Raw genomic sequence first — 18,033 nt, 5'->3', positions numbered from 1 at the left:
CAATTGGTGATTTGTGGAAGATCTGCTGCACCTTTATGAAGGTCCATAAATTCAAATGAGATCAAGCAGATCTTTAGAACAAGGGCTTTAAGCAATATATCAGAAGGAAAGCTGTTACAGTCTGTAATACTGATTTACTAATTTGCTGGCACGACCTTCAAAATTATCACCTATTTTTCCATTATTTTTTTCAGTGCTAATCAAGTTTGATAATTTTTGGATGCATTAACCCACACTGAAAAATGTAAACATGGAACTAGTATAATTCTGAGATAACCTGAGATTTATATATTTATAAGGTATATATAACTTCAGTATGACTTAAAAGTAGATAACAAATACATTTCCAGTGTCTGAAGCTTTTTTTTTTTTTTTTTAAGTATTTACTTGCTGCCATGTCACATTTCTCAGGAGTACATATTTTGCAGACTAATTATTTTGATCTTTTCATTTCATTAAAAAGTTTATATCAAACAACAGCATTTAGATATATCCCTAGCACTGCAACTCAAGGATTTATAGATGTCAAACACTATTTCATAACCATAAAATCTAAAAGAATTTTTCTCCAAAAATAATGCTATCCAATAGTGAGGTCCCAGTTTCATTCCACTCCTCTTGTCCAAGTGTACACAAGAAAAAAAGTGGGTTTTCCATGACTTTTTGATTATGTTATCTAAGAATTTCTTCTCTGCATTAATTCTGACTTTGAGGATACTGGAAAAATATAGAGAATTATATAGTCTGCTGCATCAGTTGGTTCTGAGGAAAAATGTTGACAATAAACCTCACTCTCTTTGTCTCATCCATTTGAACTGGTCCTGAAAACAGGACCAAGATTCAGCTTCAAGGAGGACTTGTAGATTTCAGATGAGTAAAGTTAATGTTGCAGTTTTGTTGTGATCTGCAACAGATGGAGACTTTTCCTTATAGTCTCTCTGGAAACTCTGCCATTCAGCTCCGTTTAATCCCTAGGTTGAGCTCTGTAGACTGATTCACATCCATTCTGTTCAACTCTTATTCTGAATCTGTCAAGGCAGACAGGCTGTATTCAGGTAGTATAGAGTCAGGAACACTCCCTGGGACAACAGTTATCTGATCATTGCTTCTAACAACATCTGCTCTTCCAGTGTGCACCTCATTCCCACCTCATCTGAGAAGTTCTAAACCTCTTGGAATACCAAACACAGTGCTGAACACATCCATACTATATATACATTTTTGACCACAGAGTAGATGGTCTGTTCGTCAAAAGCTGAGTTTGCCTAGCAGGAGAAGTATCTGTTTCACATAGAAACAGAATTCAGGTGAAAAGTATTCTGCAGGCAGTGCAGGTACCAGTGGGACTAAGACCTAGTGACAAAGAGAGCATCCTGTCACTGAAGATGCCCATAAGTAAGAAAAAAAGGAGGAGTAATAAAAAAAGAAGCCTTATATGTCTCCAGCACTCAAGGGCTTTTGACCTCCTTTGACCTGCAATTGAAGCATTTTCTACGCTATGAACAAATGACTGCTAAGACCAGGTTTGGGGACCAGAGGTATGGTGAAACTACTATCCACTGGCACTCTTTTGTCTAAAAGCTTATTAAATTCTCCTTCTGAAAGCAGGTATTGCACTGAGTGGTACACCTTTAGTTAGTACAAAACCAGTCAGTATCCTGGCAAATGAACATGTATTTCCAGGTTCAAAAGTCCAGGATGACCAAAGCTTGCACTTAATCCTACAATACTTTCAGACTTTCTTCTATACAACATTGAAGAGTCTTGTGTTACATCACACATCACAGAGGTGGGACAGTCCCTGAAAAGAGTTAATATCATTATGTAGACTCACATGTCTTAAAACTGTAATTATGTGCCGGATTTTTAAAGGGAGAGGCGAATAGGATAGGATAGGTTAGGATAGGATAGGATAGGATAGGATAGGATAGGATAGGATAGGATAGGATAGAATAATATTTCAGTTGGAAGGGATGATCATCTAGTCCCACTGCCTGACCAGTTCAGGGCTGACCAGAAGTTAAAGCATGTTGTAATGTCTCTTAAACAGACAGTCTTGGAGCATCAACCACCTCTCTAGGAAGCCTGTTACAGTGTTTGACCACCCTCTCGGTAAAGAAATGCTTCCTAATGTCCAGTCTAAACCTCCCCTGGTACAGCTTTGAACCATTCCCACGCATCCTATCACTGGATATAGTGAATAATCAGTAGAACAGATGAATTCCTACCTTTCAGAAAAAGAGACTGAATGTAGACACATCACTGTGTATGCAGGCAACCTTTAATCCCACCAGAATATTTTATTACACAATTTAGAGAGGAGCATATGGTGATATGCAACAGTAACAGATCTTTCTATCCCACACTGACTACCTTATTAACTTGGAACCCATCTAATATAACCCTAAACGTTCCTTCTTCAGAACTGGATTGTCTATGCAGGTATGTGGTCACTGGGTTGTGGTTGTCACAGATGACATTACTTTTAGTTCACTTTAAAATGACCTATAGTTGATGGAGTAACACAGTGAAAAAATTTTTATTGTCCTAAATGAGTTGTTAAACTAGCTATGTTTGGTTTTTTGATTCTCTGATTTCTGAATAACAGGAAGATATATGGAAAAACTAATTTCTAGAGCCTGAATTGCTTTGACTTCACTTACAGATCATTTTGAGTTATTCTTTAACGCTTTATAACATTAATGAGAGGTGCATATTAACAAGGCTTTTCACAGATTTTTTTATCCTGGTGGAACTGGCTGAAACTTTGCTTTACAGCATCTCAAAGGCTTCATGTAAACTTATGTCAGACAAACTGTAATTATTACTAAAACATGCAAATCCTCATGTGGTTACTCAGTTTTATTTTAGTGCTTCCTCAGGCAAAACTCACTAGCCTGCACACAGAAATTAAATCAATGGGAAAATTGCAGTTGAGATTTACAGGACTCAGGACCTAGCACTCTTCAAAGGACAAATCTGTGACATGGTTGTGTTTTGCCATCTGAAACACTGTATCATTGCAACCCACTATCAAAATGCTGTAACTGCATGTCAGCATGTTATGCTAGAGAGTTAGATATAATTATGCTGAGCCATCTCTAGCTAAGTTTAGAGGCTTCTCAGTTGTCTGCAGCCCTTGCTGCTTCAGTAGACAAGGCTACTCTAGTGATATTGGATCACTTGAAACAGGTAGTGGCAGCCTAGAATTTCTAAGACTTGAACAAATTTGTCACCAATACACTACTGGATACATCAATATAGCTTTTTTTAAAAAAAAAAAAAAAAGTTACTTAGCCAAGTCCAGGTTTGGAGGAATAGATAGAGAAAGTCTCTATATTTGTGAAGGTGGTCATAAGGTCCTAGCAGGAGGCCTCTGCATAATTTTACTGTAAACTACTGAAATTGAATCTAAAGTCTTTCTGTCCACATCTTCACCAGATAACCTTGAGTGATGAGAAAGAAAAGATCAGGGATCAAGGCTTAACCTGGGTTTTTCTGCTTCTTAAATCCAGTTGGCAGCCAGTCACGAGTGGTGTCCCCCAGGGCTCGGTGTTGGGGCCACTCCTGTTTAACATCTTTATTGATGATCTAGATGAGGGGTTCGAGTGCACCCTCAGTCAGTTTGCAGATGACACCAGGTTGGGTGGGAGTGTTGATGTGCTCGAGGGTAGGGAGGCTCTGCAGAGAGACCTGGACAGGCTGGAGCCATGGGCTGAGGCCAGCTGGAGGAGTTTCAATGAGGCCAAATGCCGGGGGCTGCACTTGGGCCACAACAACCCCCAGCAGCGCTACAGGCTTGGGGAGGAGTGGCTGGAGAGCTGCCAGTCAGAGAGGCACCTGGGGGTGTTGATTGACAGCCGGCTGAACAGGAGCCAGCAGTGTGCCCAGGTGGCCAAGAAGGCCAATGGCATCCTGGCTTGTGTCAGCAATAGCGTGGCCAGCAGGGACAGGGAAGGGATCTGACCCCTGTACTCGGCACGGGTGAGGCCGCCCCTCGATTCCTGTGTTCAGTTTTGGGCCCCTCACTCCAAAAAGGACATTGAATGACTCGAGCGTGTCCAGAGAAGGGCAACGAAGCTGGTGCAGGGTCTGGAGCACAGGTCGTACGAGGAGCGGCTGAGGGAGTTGGGGGTGTTTAGTCTGGAGAAGAGGAGGCTGACGGGAGACCTCATCGCCCTCTACAGCTACCTGAAAGGAGGCTGCAGAGAACTGGGGATGAGTCTCATGAACCAAGTAACAAGTGATAGAACAAAAGGGAATGGCCTTAAGTTGCACCAGGGAAGGTTTAGACTGGATATTAGGAAGCATTCTTTCCAGAACAGGTTGTCAGGCGTTGGAATGGGCTGCCCAGGGAGGTGGTGGAGTCCCCATCCCTGGAGGTGTTTAAGAGTTGGGTTGACATAGCGCTGAGGGATATGGTGTAGTTGGGAATGGTCAGTGTGAGGTTAATGGTTGGACTGGATGATATTCAAGGTCTTTTCCAACCTAGACAAATCTGTGATTTTGTGAAATAGTTTCTAAGTCTGCAATAGACCAGCCTGTACATAGCATACACAGAGTCCTGTAACTGTGTCCTTTGACAATGTTTTTGATGGTTACAATAAGTTGTTGACTATCCATGATGACTGCAGCTTTGTTAAGAATTTTCTGCAAGATAGTAAGCTTTCAGGGCTGAAAATGGGAACCACAGAGCAAGTCTGGACTGCTTTTCAAGGCAGAGGGTTTTTATGCTGGATTCTTTTTTTTTTTTTTTTTGCCTTTCCTTCTCTTCCCCTTAACAGAATCAAGAAGAAAGTTCTTCAAAGATGTACATCACAGTGCTTTCAGTTGTTTTACAACATGAAAAGTGAAGTAATATAGCAACAAGCAGTTTTGATTTGAAATTATTTAGTAATAAGACAATTTAACAGTTAATATGATTATATATATTTTTTAACAAGTTAACATAGCATATTTAAAATATACATTCATCTCTTGTTCTGATAAATACAATTCCAAATAAATAATAAAACCAAACACAGATTTCTAAACTTCTTTAAATGAATCATATCTAAGTAGAACTACTATGTGATATAAATCTGAAGTAACTTCACTGACTGCTTTTACCTTTGAAGAAACATTGCACAGGGAGGGAATGTTCAGAGCCCACACTTATGTAACTCAGGTCTTTAGTTGATGCATCTGTAAGACTGGATTCAGAGCTTAAAAGACCCTCCTCTGCTTATGGCCTAAATCATTCACATGCACAAAGAAGGATGATCTGATTGTGGTTTTTGTCATATAGGCCACCTCTCTCTTTTTCTTCACTCACATCCAGAAAGATCAGGAAGTCCTTAAATTCCTTGTTTAATTGAAGCCTCTGTACCATATGCTCATGAGTGAGTTTCACTCAAAAAAGTGACCAATATTATCTAAATGATAAATGGATAGAAAGCTTTCAAGGAGGACCATTTATCTTCTCAGTTGCTAAGAAAAGCCTTTTCAGATAGATACATTTCCGAGATAAACATCTGCACTTTGAAACTTGTTATGCCCATCTCTGTTGAGAGTCTTTTTTTGCTATTGTTTATCCCATTGTTTTTATAAATGTTACATACAAAAGTCAAAGATGAGGGTCCCACCATGCAATGACGGGACTAGAATTGTATTTTGTTCCATACGCAATATAAGAACTTTAAAATACTGTGTTTCATGATTTCAGTAAGAAGATGACACATGTTTCATAGGGCTTGCAAGTGAAGATTCTGAGCAACCCAGATTTAAAACAGCCATAAATCTTGCAAGATAAAGAATTCAAACAGAATTTCCAAAACTTTTCTGTGAAATTCAGGTATATAATAAAAGGAGATTCCTGTGTAGATTATAATTTATACTCACAGTACCAAATATAGCATTTTCTCTTTTATCCTTTTAGACACTGTTTCACTTCATTTAAATAACTCTAATTGGGTTTAGTAACATTTTCTTGTATAAAAACAAGCTCATGAAATATACTGTAATCAAATACATATTTTAACTTTTTTTTGTCGTTTTAGAATAAGTTTTTTTTATGGCAATCAGCTTTACTGGACACTGTACAATTCTCATAATACACCAAAGGCATCCAAACCTTCTGCCCTAGACATACATAGCAGTAGGGAAAAAAAAAAAAAAAAAAAAAAAAGCAGCATGGAATTTGACATAGAACAGGATTAACTTTCTAAAAAACAAGCCAAGTACAAATAAATATGAAACTCTTTTTCTCTTCCTTTTCATATTAGAGAAATCATGCTTCATAATAAACACTGCTTATATAAGACACACTATGCAAATTCCCATGCTCCCCAGAACCGTTTGAGACAATGTCCTGTGGCTTTCTTCCCATAAAGCAATTATCAGGCCTTATGTCCTGTGACATTTGTCTCTCATCCTTTCTAGATTCTATGGTTGGTGTTGAATCCCAGAACCACCTTTTCTGTTACTTACATAGACCTCTGAAGTATCTAATATAACTACAACCTGAAGTATGACAGGAGCTTTGGCCTAACATGGGGGTGAAGAGAGAAGAGGAAGAGGCAAGTAATTGGGGTGAATGAGGCAGTTACTTGATTCTGAAAACTGCAAGTCCTGTTTCCTCAGAGTGCCATTGTTTATTTCACCTACTTATTCAAACATGTCAAGAGACAATCCAAACAATCTGAACTAATCAGGACCATCTACATGCTCTTCTTAAAAATACAGTTACTGGTCCAAGTGAATTTGAATTAAGTGGCTAAAATGGCAACATTTAGAAACATTAACATTTAGAAACACTAACATTAGGCAACATTTTTAGAAAACCTAGTAGAGAAAGAAGAAAATAAAATCATGGAAATGAGATTTTATGATGGTCATGTATAATAAGGTGTTTCAGAGAAGAAACATCTGGCCTTTATAAAATATGGTGTTTCAAAAGATAAATCTTCTTTTCTAAAGTGTGTAGATAAATACACACATATCCAAAATATGGGTTTGGTAGGAAAAAGGAGACTTTCCTATTTTCCACCTCATTTTTGCTGAAAATAATCCAGAAATTAAAGATTTCTTTTTCTATCAAGAATCACAATACTAATTGCAACTTAAATTTAGAAAGGGAACAAGAGGCAGAAAAGCATCTCCTGAGAAGTTAAAATCTTGGTATTCTGTGAAATACTGTTATACTTGAATGTGGTAACTGCATTTGTTTCAGCAGTCCTGTGGATCATTTGTTTTAATGAGCTATGGTAGTTCCCTTCTGTGATCACAGTGGCTTTGAGTTTCCTTTGCAGAAGGCAGAGAAAAGGTTCCTTATTATCCTTCCATGTGCTCCTGGCCAAAGTGCTAAACTTGCAAAAAGAACAGAACAACTTTATATGATACTTGCACTGTTGCTGACCCTTCCTTCCCTCTCTAGATGAGTACCGAAGAAATGAACCTTTGGCTTTGTTTGGTTTTTTGTTTTGTTTTGTTTTGTTTTTTATCCAAGCGGCTATCAATCTCCTGAGCCAGTACCATAGGCTCTTTTTTTTCACTATGTTAATCTGTATGTAACTTCCTCAGATATCCCTCTAGTTCTAGTTCCAGTCTAATTCTATCTAGTCATGCCTTAAGGGTTTTGTTGCATGGGAAAGTTAGTGTGTAGCATATCAGGATGTGAAAGAACAGTCCACTAAATGCATTGTATGGCGTCTCAGTGGGGACTTTGCACAGCAAATACTGAATTTTGAAATGTTGACTGTTTTGAACACTGTAAGCAGGTACCCTTCTTGACTACACATTGTTTCTTAAAAGAAACACTAGAAATGGTTCATGTTGAGCAGCTAAACAAGACATTGAACTTAATGTATCTGAATCTGTATCGTCTGCAGGAGAACTCCAGTTGAGTGCCTTTAGTACATCCACCAGATCAGCCCTCAGACAGTAACTCAGGACCCTCCATACCCAACACCTCAGTCCCCTATTGAAGGACCTAAGCCACCACCTTCAAATCCATTTTGTACATAGGAGGATTTGAACCACTGAGGGCAACGCTCTACACTATGTTCTAATTAGATGACTAAAATGATAATTCATGTTTGCCATAGTACCTAAGCTGATACCTAGCAGCAGAAACACAAGGGAACATGTCTGGTGAGACACAAACATATGATGTGTTGGTTGCTCTGAGGAAACATACCAGAATGCTGCAATGATAAAGGCAGGCCAGTATACTGGGTTGCATGGAAATCTATCTGTCTGTCACCAAGTGTCAGCTCATGATATCGAAAGACTAGCAGAGACCTTTATTAGCTTTTAAATTACGATTAGCCTCATTGTTCTGCTGAGATCATGCAGAAGCCAAGTACTGAGATCATTAATGATTGGTGACAACTTGTTTCAGTGTCACTTGTTAGCTACTCATTCCACAGGTCCTCCTTGGGAGCCCCTGAGGAAACTTCAGTAAGATGATGCTGATCACAAATGGCTTATGGTATAGATCACAGTGATATCGTGTCTATACAAGAAGCTATGACATCTGATTCCAGAAGATTTCCCATAAGTACAGGAGCTACTACCTTGCACAGTGGGCATCATGCCTCTGAATCACCCACTCTACAGATGTTCCTGTCACCACTCTGAAATTTGAGGGTTTTTTTAGTACCTGCTTTTATGAAGCTCTAGGTCTTATAGAATGATCAGTTAATTTTATTTCCTTTTCACAAAATGAGAACACCACATTTTTTCTCTAGTATTTTGGTATCTCTGCTTTTCTGTAGGTCAACGATGAAGTGAGTTTCTGATAATAAAAGGAGGAGAATTCATCTTCCTAGCTGTCAGTTCATATTTTTCTTGGAGACAAAAGAGTGCCTATAAGTCCTTCAATTGCTGGTAACCAGCAGATCCAGAGGTGTAGGAAATAAACTGTGGCTACCTGAGTTTTGAGCTTTGCAGCTCCTGCTGCACTTTCATGAGACAAGTGGCAAAGTGAGATTCTAGGTTTTGTTAGCATTCTAGTTGTGGCAAATATTCCCTCTGGACAGCACAGCCTCCAGTGATGTTTGTAGTCTGGCTGGCTTAGGGACATCTTGAAGACTTTAAAAACAGTTTGCAGGGTGTAGGTGATCAGTCCTTTTTACAAACTCAGCAGACATTTTGATTTGTCCTGAGATGAGCGCCATAAAATGAAGGTACCCTAGGCTACAGTCAGATTTTGACTGTAGGTGAAATTTCCATAGGAGCAATCTGTTTGTGCTCTGTTTTTGCTATGCATTTCCTTGCTTGCTATATATAAGTATTGTTTCCACAGGATTTTACTTCAAAACACCCGGCCACAGTGTGTCTGGAAATCTTCCACTGATACTAGTGATGAAATCACTGCATGATCATGTGGACCAGATCCTCAATAAAGAATACGAGTGTTGTTGTTCATAGACTCTATTGGAAAGGAAAGATAAGTAATAGTTGTGAAATGGACAAAGTAAGGTAAGCGGTTGCTGATATGTCAGAATGTTGAAAAAATAGTGGTAGGAGAGTAGGTATATTCTATAAAGTGTTTCCCAGCACCAGCTCACTTACACTTGGGCTGATTTACGTTTTCCCTCTAAATATTCTCATTCATTTTGAGCTTTATTATGCTCAACAGAATTACTTAAGCTAATCTGCTTGATTGCTGCTGTAGCAACTTTTGGCTTGATGTCTGCTTAGTTTCAGACTTTGTATTCAACAGGCTCTCTTGTTGCCCTAGCAGTGTGACTCACATACAGTACAAGGCAAATGCCAACGTGCTGCCAGTCACAAGAAACTGATAGAAATGGAAGTGAAGTATTTGGTGGTTTCTTTTTCTGACCACAGGGTGTTGATGGAAAGAAACAAGGCAGGACAATCATGCTGCTTTCACATTTTGCTCAAGTGCCAGGAGGCGGTTCTTTCACAGTCACCGCAATTGTTCCTGTTTAACATGGAAGCCTTAAGCCAGACATAATTAGACTTTTTCTTGACAAATCATTTGTGCAAAGTCTTGACAGGTTGAAAACTGAAACGGTTGTGCTGCATTCTTCAGGGTCTGAAACAGACAGGATTACAAAAAAATGAAAGCAAGTACTGTGAAAGCTATAACTTACAGAAATATGTGTCTAGCACGAGTACAAAGTCTATGTCATGTTTGATCAAAACAATTAGACAGAATATTGTCTCATGCTTTGCTGGTGTTATACTACAGTATATTAGTAATATATAAGGGCTGTATATGACTAGATAAATTCTGTGCCAAGCAAGAAGCAAGCACACCAAAACATATAATATGAGCACTTCTGTTATTAACGCAGAGCAAAGTCAGTGTGTGTTACATTTTGAGCTCATCTAATGATTGAAAGCTTCTCCTAGCAAGATGAGCTATCACAACTGGAAAAATGAAAAGTTTCTTCCAAGTTTACACACCATAATTACTGCTTGGTACTTCATATCCGACCTGTTTTTAACTGACATTCTAAGATACAGTTAAGACCAGTGTTTATTTTGCAGCTGATACATGGCATTGTACTGCATTTGCACTATCGCAATTGTATTTCCCATAAATTACTGTCTCCCGTGGATACATTTAAAACTATATGTACTAGATCACCTTAATTCTTGATTAAGCTTTTTTTTTCTTTCCACAGTAGCAAAGAAACATTCCACAAAACTGTAATCATACAATGTCAGTACATCACAGGAAATAATCACATAATCATAGAATCATTTAGGTTGGAAAAGACCCTTAACGATCTAAGATATTCATATTCTTCCCATGAAGATGAGGATCGTAGGCAGTAAGACTTACTCAGCATTGCCATGGTGAGATAGCACAGATGTACAAGGTTTGAAATATTCACAAATTTTTTAATCACTACATAATGATTAAAAAACCCCAAACAAATTAGTTTGCACTCTTGGTCTGCAAATACCATGATTTTAATCAAAATGCATAATTGTATCTAGAGTTTCTCAGCAGATTTAATGTTACAATGAAGGTTTTTATGAAACATACTACAGGAAGCTCATCCAGTACATTAGAATGCAAATAACTGAACCAGTGCTTTTCATAGTAAGTGTCCAAAATGCCTGGTGAAACAGTACTACTGATTATTCTGTGTAGCAATTTTTCACAAAAGGCTGTGATTGGTAATGAATGTTTGGTAAGGTAGTTCTAAAGCGTCATACAAGATTTTTTCCACTAGCATTTTCCAAGGTGTTAACAAGAACTCTGTATAACATAAATGTTGGAAAAATACATTCCACAGTCACAGGTGATCTTTCAGCTTCTCTGTGGATGAACAAAATTCTCTTAGAGGCTGTCAAGTCTTAGTGTCATGTTCTGCACAGTCAAACAATAAAAGAAGAGAGCAATTCCTCTTGTAATAATATAAATCATCAGCTGCAGCTTTCAAGTTGGGCTCAAATTTTGCATTTTCACCATGATGCGGTTCTGTTGTACCGTCATATGTATGTGCAAGAGCAAAACAATACTGACACTGAAAAATTGAATATATATCTGTTCAAATGCAAGTCATCTACACCGTACACAGCATATGTGCATTCAAATGATCTTGAAAGAAATATTCTTGCAATGGGAAAAAATGCATGTGGAAATTCATAGCTCCTACCTACAGATCTTTGTATTCTTTCACCAGCTATATGGTGAGAGGGACCATCATGTCTTTCTTTTTTATGGGTTTACTTAACATACTGTATTTGTAATCATATTTCAGAATTACCTCAGGGACTGATATAATTTCTTGTCCAGTACTGAAAAGGGAGTAACTTCTCTATATCTCAGTTCATCATTCTGTTGTCATGTCTTCTATCAGTTCATGAAGTAGTTAAGGAATAGTATTGAGCTGAGCTTGTATACCTTTATCTCACAGGACTCTGGTTTGCTCTTAAAAATCTACACTTAAATTTAAACTGATCTAATTCTAAGAAGATTATAGTTAACAATGAGAATGTAGTTAGTAACCCAAGTAAAATTATTTCTACCATATATGGGTTTTTTCTCCTGTAGCTCCACAAGGATAAAATTCTTGTTCATCATCAGTAAGAGAGATTTACCATTTCACATGAAGTACACCCTATCTCTTGAATATGACCTTTGGCAGCTTGGAAATGTATTCTTTCAATTGTGTTTTTACTGTAATCCAAACTTGTTTAAGAGACCGAGATAATTTTGCTAAACATTTTAGACTCAGAACATATCTTTAAAACCTTGTTGTAGCTCACTCAGGAGTGCATTTATGTGTGGTACAGAATGGATTAATAAGATGCAGCAAAAGGTAGTAAACAGTGAATTATTTGTGATAATAAGTCATTTATTAAAGATCTACTTACAAACCACATGTTAAAGAGTGTTAGAACAACCTCTGCTTTATTGTTTTAATCACTGCTTTTCACTATGATTGCATGTAGTAACTTTGCAGCTTCAGATGAGATCTTATTTTTTGCATAACAAATCCTTCCCGTATTTTTACTCTGAACACCTTCTTCTAGCTGTAGTACATTTCCGAACTTCAATCCCATAGAGTTTCACTTCCCACTCTTCTTTCTAATGTTTTTTAGCATGGCTGTTTTTAAACATATTGAATTATGGAAACAATGAAAGCAGGGGTGCCTATAGGCAGCTCAGTCATGTGTGTCCATGTGAAAGTTGCCAGCACACTGCCTGGGGGAAAGCAACCTTTCTGCCTTGAGATACCAAGACACGCTGTCAGCATTTTCTAGGAGAAAACGTGTTTCTGTTTTAAGTGTGAGAATGGAAAGAATAAGAAAAAAAAAAAAATATTGAGCTCTGAGAATAGCATAGGTGTGTGTTTATAAGCAAAGCCCCTGGTAAGTCATTAGATCTCTATCATTTGAGCTTGTGACAAATACTCCAGCTTTAAAATAACTGAAATATTTTTGTGTCTAATGATTGACACTGTGCCTCAGAGTGCCTGACTATGTGGGGGGAGGGGTAAAGGTGTGGGAATCTTCCTTGAAATGAAAGATAAGAATAAAATCAAAATGGCATTGGCTGGGATTGCAATTCATAGTCAAATAGTGTCTGTAGGTGAAGAGGCACTGGCAGTGACACCTCCTTTCTGAAAGACATTGAGTAAATAAGAATAAATAGCATGAATTCTTCACTGAGACATAGATATCCTCTTGGCAGTTGGTAATAGTTATGATTTTCTTATCAGTGTAGCAAAAGCTAAAACTAAATTGCTTGGATCTAATACAAAAATCAATTAGAAAGCTGCAGTGGCCTTGATTAATAATATTTTTAAAATGTAATCCAGTATTATAACTTAGAAAAAAAAAATCAAGCAAAACTCCTCTCAAAAACAGTGAAGCAAATACACATCTGGCCACAGCCATTGTTGGAGACAAATTACTGTCATGTTCCAATATGGTCTAGTACCAATAACTGCCCCCACCCTCTGCTGCTAAACAATGCACCTGTGGATACTGAACACTGGCACAAAAATGCACAGGCTACATCTCCAGCTGTGGCCCTCTGTCCTCCACAGCCATTGAATTCTATGTGCTATAAAGCTCCTCTGCCATTAACCTGCTGGCCCTGTGCAACAATAGAACAAGAGAGGAATGATTTTCATTCTTTAGAAAACTGCCTGAAGTCTCATTTCTGTCTCCCTTCACAGCTCACTCTAGGTACCCTGAACTTGCATTAAAGCTTAGCTGAGAAAAATTGGCTCTCAGTGATATTCATTCATTGTATTATCTTTTACTTTTATGAGCCTAATGTTAAAGAAAAACTTCCTTTCATGTAATATGATGATACCACAAATGTGAATGGAGAAGGGTGGAAACAGACAGCAAGAGTGAAAAGGAGTAAAGGAAATTCTGTTGTTTGAAGTACATCCCATCAATGGGGATATTTAAGTCCAGTGTTGCATGAAAACTTTTCCGATTTTCCTCATCTGTAAACTTAGGAAAACAAAGACATAAACGAATAAGAAGTTGTTATTTACATACTACAGCCACTAAGAAGGTGGTAAATTTTCAAGAGCAATGTGAACACCTTCACAAAATATCCACAAAATATCCTGAAATTAATAGGGACAACAGGAACAAATTTCTGTTGATTCTAATGGATTTGGGATTAAGCCCTAAACAGCAAACCAGAGTGGCTACTCCATAAAAAATCAGCAGCATGAAGCCCCATGTTTGTGGGAAAAGTAGCCCATGGAGCAATCAGCTCTGGCATTGCTGATGTACAGTGCCCTACATCAGTGCTGATCACAGTGCTGGTACATACTGGGTAATGGGCAACACAAGGTATCCACAGTGTATGCTGGCATGAATGGCAAGACAGCATAATGCAGTACCCAGGAGTAAAGGGGCCCTGTTGGGAGATATGAGTGCATTTGCTGTAAGGAGACCATTTAGTTTCCAAAGAAAACACAAAAGGAACCATCTCAAATCCAATTCATTGAAAAGACTGAGTGAACGAATTGACTTTACACCATGCTGTGACTATCTACTGATTTGAACTTCATTGGAGCAAATTCATTTTATTAAAAAATTTGTTCTACAGCTGACAGAATTGTAAACAGAGGATCTTATCAACATGAGCATCCCAACTATGTTACACTACGTGCAGAAGGCAGGGAAAGATGCCACTTATGAGACTACAGATGAAAAACCAAAACTGTGAATTATGTCTGGAAAACAAAAAGATTTTCAGAGGTCTGGGACAGTACGGTGTGACTAATATCACTCTGCAGCAAAGCAGCCACATGACAACCAAGCTATTTCAAGAAGTCTTAGTGTAGAATACATTTGATAATTCAATCTACAAGTTACAGCAGTAATGTCTGGGTGGTAGAAAGAAAGATACACACCATGATTCACAGAGGTCTGCACTGTCTTCTAACAGAGACAAGCAGCCCAGTCATACTTCAGAGAAAGGGAAAGAAAGCCTTTTTTTAGCAAAGGCAATGGAAAGTTTATGGAAAGAAAGCAGCTTTAGAAACAGAAGAAAGCCTACCTAGTAAAAATGATGGTGTTTTAATTTCCATTTATATGAGGAAACCTTTTCATAAATAAATTTTGTACAAAGTGGAATGCTCTCTTGTGGCAGTAAGTTGTACTGGTGTCTTGCATGCAATACTGAAGTGATTCATTTCTACCAATTTAAAATGTAAAATCTGGAAGGAAGAATGATATGTCTGTGGCCATATATTGTGTGGCTATAATCATATATATTTGGACTGTCTGGGCTCCAAGAGATTCCAGCAGAAGTCTAGTGTCCCAGAACTCCTCTCATTATGATATGCTGAACAAGGGACTGGAAATCCCTGCTCAACACAGACAGCAAGAAACATTGCTACTAGGTATTTGTGGTCCTTCCTCATGCTGCCACCTTATCTGAGCTGGTTCTCTGACAATTAATTTTCCTCCAACTCTGACACCAAGTCAAACATTAGGAAAGCAAATCATACAGTTGTATCGGTGACAGAAAATGAGACAGAGCAGTGTGTCTTCTGTGTATTCAGTGTCCTATAGCTCAACTCTGTCCTCTGCAACAGCTCATATGTCTGACTGCCAGGAAAATAAGATATGAAGATCCCAAGGGCTGCTAATGACAAACAAAAGTTGCCTTCTCATATCTCCTGCAGAAAAATTACTAGCCAAAAGTAGAATCAGCTTCTCAACCTCAAGACTGTAGATATGACAACAAAATATTGTAGCTGAAGTAAAAAAAACATGGTTGACTGGTTTAAAATAATTGATATGCATAATCTATAATTATTCATCACGAAGCAATTGGGCAAGAGTGAAATCAATACAGTTTCCAAGGCGCTTTTGGGCCAAAAATGTGTTTGGAAGAAATTAACACATCTGTACAAGATGTCAAAATTTTGCTTTAGTTGAATATGTTTAGTAAACATGATGCTGTTTATTAGCAAGTTAATGTTTGCCATTGGTCACAATATGGACATCTGTTGATCTAGTCAGTAATGAAGTAGAATCACTAATTCTCAAGTGAATGGTTTACACCAGCATCTGTGGATCTTCTTGCATAATCACCATGATTAGCCTTTGATGAAAAGCTATACTTTCCAATCTTTTAGCCAGTGGCTTACACAACCTATATACTGCCTTCTATAAACACTTCAACCTGAAACAATTTCAGGAAAAATATTATTCCCAGGGTAGTAGCTCAGTTTGCATTGCTTCTACCAAATGGTTTTCTGAAAGGCCTCCCTTGAGCTTAAGACAGTCTGCTTGCAACATTTCAATTGTTTTATTTCTTCTTTTTCCCTTCTTTGTTGTTGCTCTAAATTAAACTCTACTGGAGACTGCAGCATTTCATATTATAACAATGCCTGTCAGGAGTTCTTTACTGTGCATGATAAAATGTAAACTCTTTAATTAGCTTTTTTGTAATAAACACTGGAAACTACTTTAGCATCTTAATCAGTAGAGTTTCAAAGTTACTTTCCTTTTTACTTGCCTCTACTGCTCTTCTTTGTTTGCTGTGTTCTATTACTCTGTTGAAAGCTATCATTTACAGTATACCCCATTATTAATGAGCAGTGTGTTTGCCTTTGCTATTTTTAACTAAAACCAAATATTTTATTAAAAGTCTCCTAACATCATATCTCAAGCACTTTGACAGAAAACATTTGGAAGCACATCACTCACTCTAAGGTGAGTTTGCTGGAAACAAGTTGCTCTAATTTACTTAACCCAACAGTGGCAACTGGATATCACAAAATACTTTAGATATTCCCAAAGCAAGCATTTACAAAGGGGCTGCAGAGTGGATTGCGGACTGCTGAATAATATCACACATATTTGTCTTGCATACAGTTTTAGTAAGCTAGTATATTTTTAGTATGAATGAGATTTGGAACACAACTGCACTGGTCTTCCATGCTAGCACCTAAAGCAGCAATACAGTGCTAAATAAGTGGTTCCCAAGCAGCAAAAGTCAAATTATAAAAGGGGTTTGGAATAGATCACCTCCTAGCTTTTGGTGTCAAGGGTTTTGCATGTTTTTAATGTTTGGTGGTTTTTTGTTTGGTTGGGGTTTTGGTGGGGGTTTTTTTGTTTGTTTGTGGGGTTTTTTTGTTTGCTGTTGTGGTTTTTTTGTTGTTTTTTTGTTTGTTTGTTTTTTTTTTTCCCCAGGCTTGAGCAGTAAGAAAAGGAAAGAATCTGAGGCTGTTACAAAGGTTGTGTTTTACATGTAGTTAGACTGTCTCCAACAATCAGCTCTTTAGCTGCTGAGATCCATGGGCTGCAGAAACCCACAGTGGGAGCCATCCACCTCGAGATGCTCCTCCAACAACCTGCTGGGCAGACAGGAAGCTGCATCTGTGGCTCTGGCTTGCAGCTGCCTCAGAGACTGTTAAGGCAGGGCCTTCTCTGTCCTTTTCCTGTGCTCTCTGAATGCCTGTGGAGCCAGAGAAAGCCGGGGTTGTATAACAACTTCTTTTTCACTCCATGGCTTACTGAGAGAGGTCAAAAAATGTCAGATACCAAAGTAAAAATAATAAAAATAAAATTATGTATTTTGGACTCTTCGTTTTGACCGTCTGCTACCCAAAACACTTGGGAGAATTATGGCATTTCTAGGTTTTGGGGGCTTGTTTTTTTGTTTATTTGTTTTTTTGTGGTTTTTTGTTAGTTTGTTGGTTTTTTTGGTTTCTTTGGGGTTTTTTTTGTCGTTCTTTTTTGGTTTATTTTAATTATAGTGAGTAATATGATTCATTCAGTGCCTCCTGAGGATTCTGATTTAAAGAGCCCAGCTGAGATCAGGTTCTTCATTCAGGCCTTCTGCAACTGGTAATTGAAGAATTACAGTTGAGAAACGATGTTCTTTAGTGCAATGTATGATAGTAAGTTTGCATATGACAGTGGGAAATGATCCTCACCAAGTTCATCTCATACAGATTACAATATCTCTAACGCTTGCCAGAGCTGGACAGGTTGAAGCCTAGGAGATCATGTGAAAGAGACTCTCTCGATCTGTAGCAGCAACACTATACCACTTAATCCCCCAGAAGACTTCAA

This window comes from Athene noctua, chromosome 2 (genome assembly GCF_965140245.1).
Source record: "Athene noctua chromosome 2, bAthNoc1.hap1.1, whole genome shotgun sequence".
In the NCBI taxonomy this organism is placed as follows: Eukaryota; Metazoa; Chordata; class Aves; order Strigiformes; family Strigidae; genus Athene; species Athene noctua.
The sequence above is the reverse complement of the archived record's forward strand: the minus strand, read 5'-3'. Positions refer to the sequence as shown.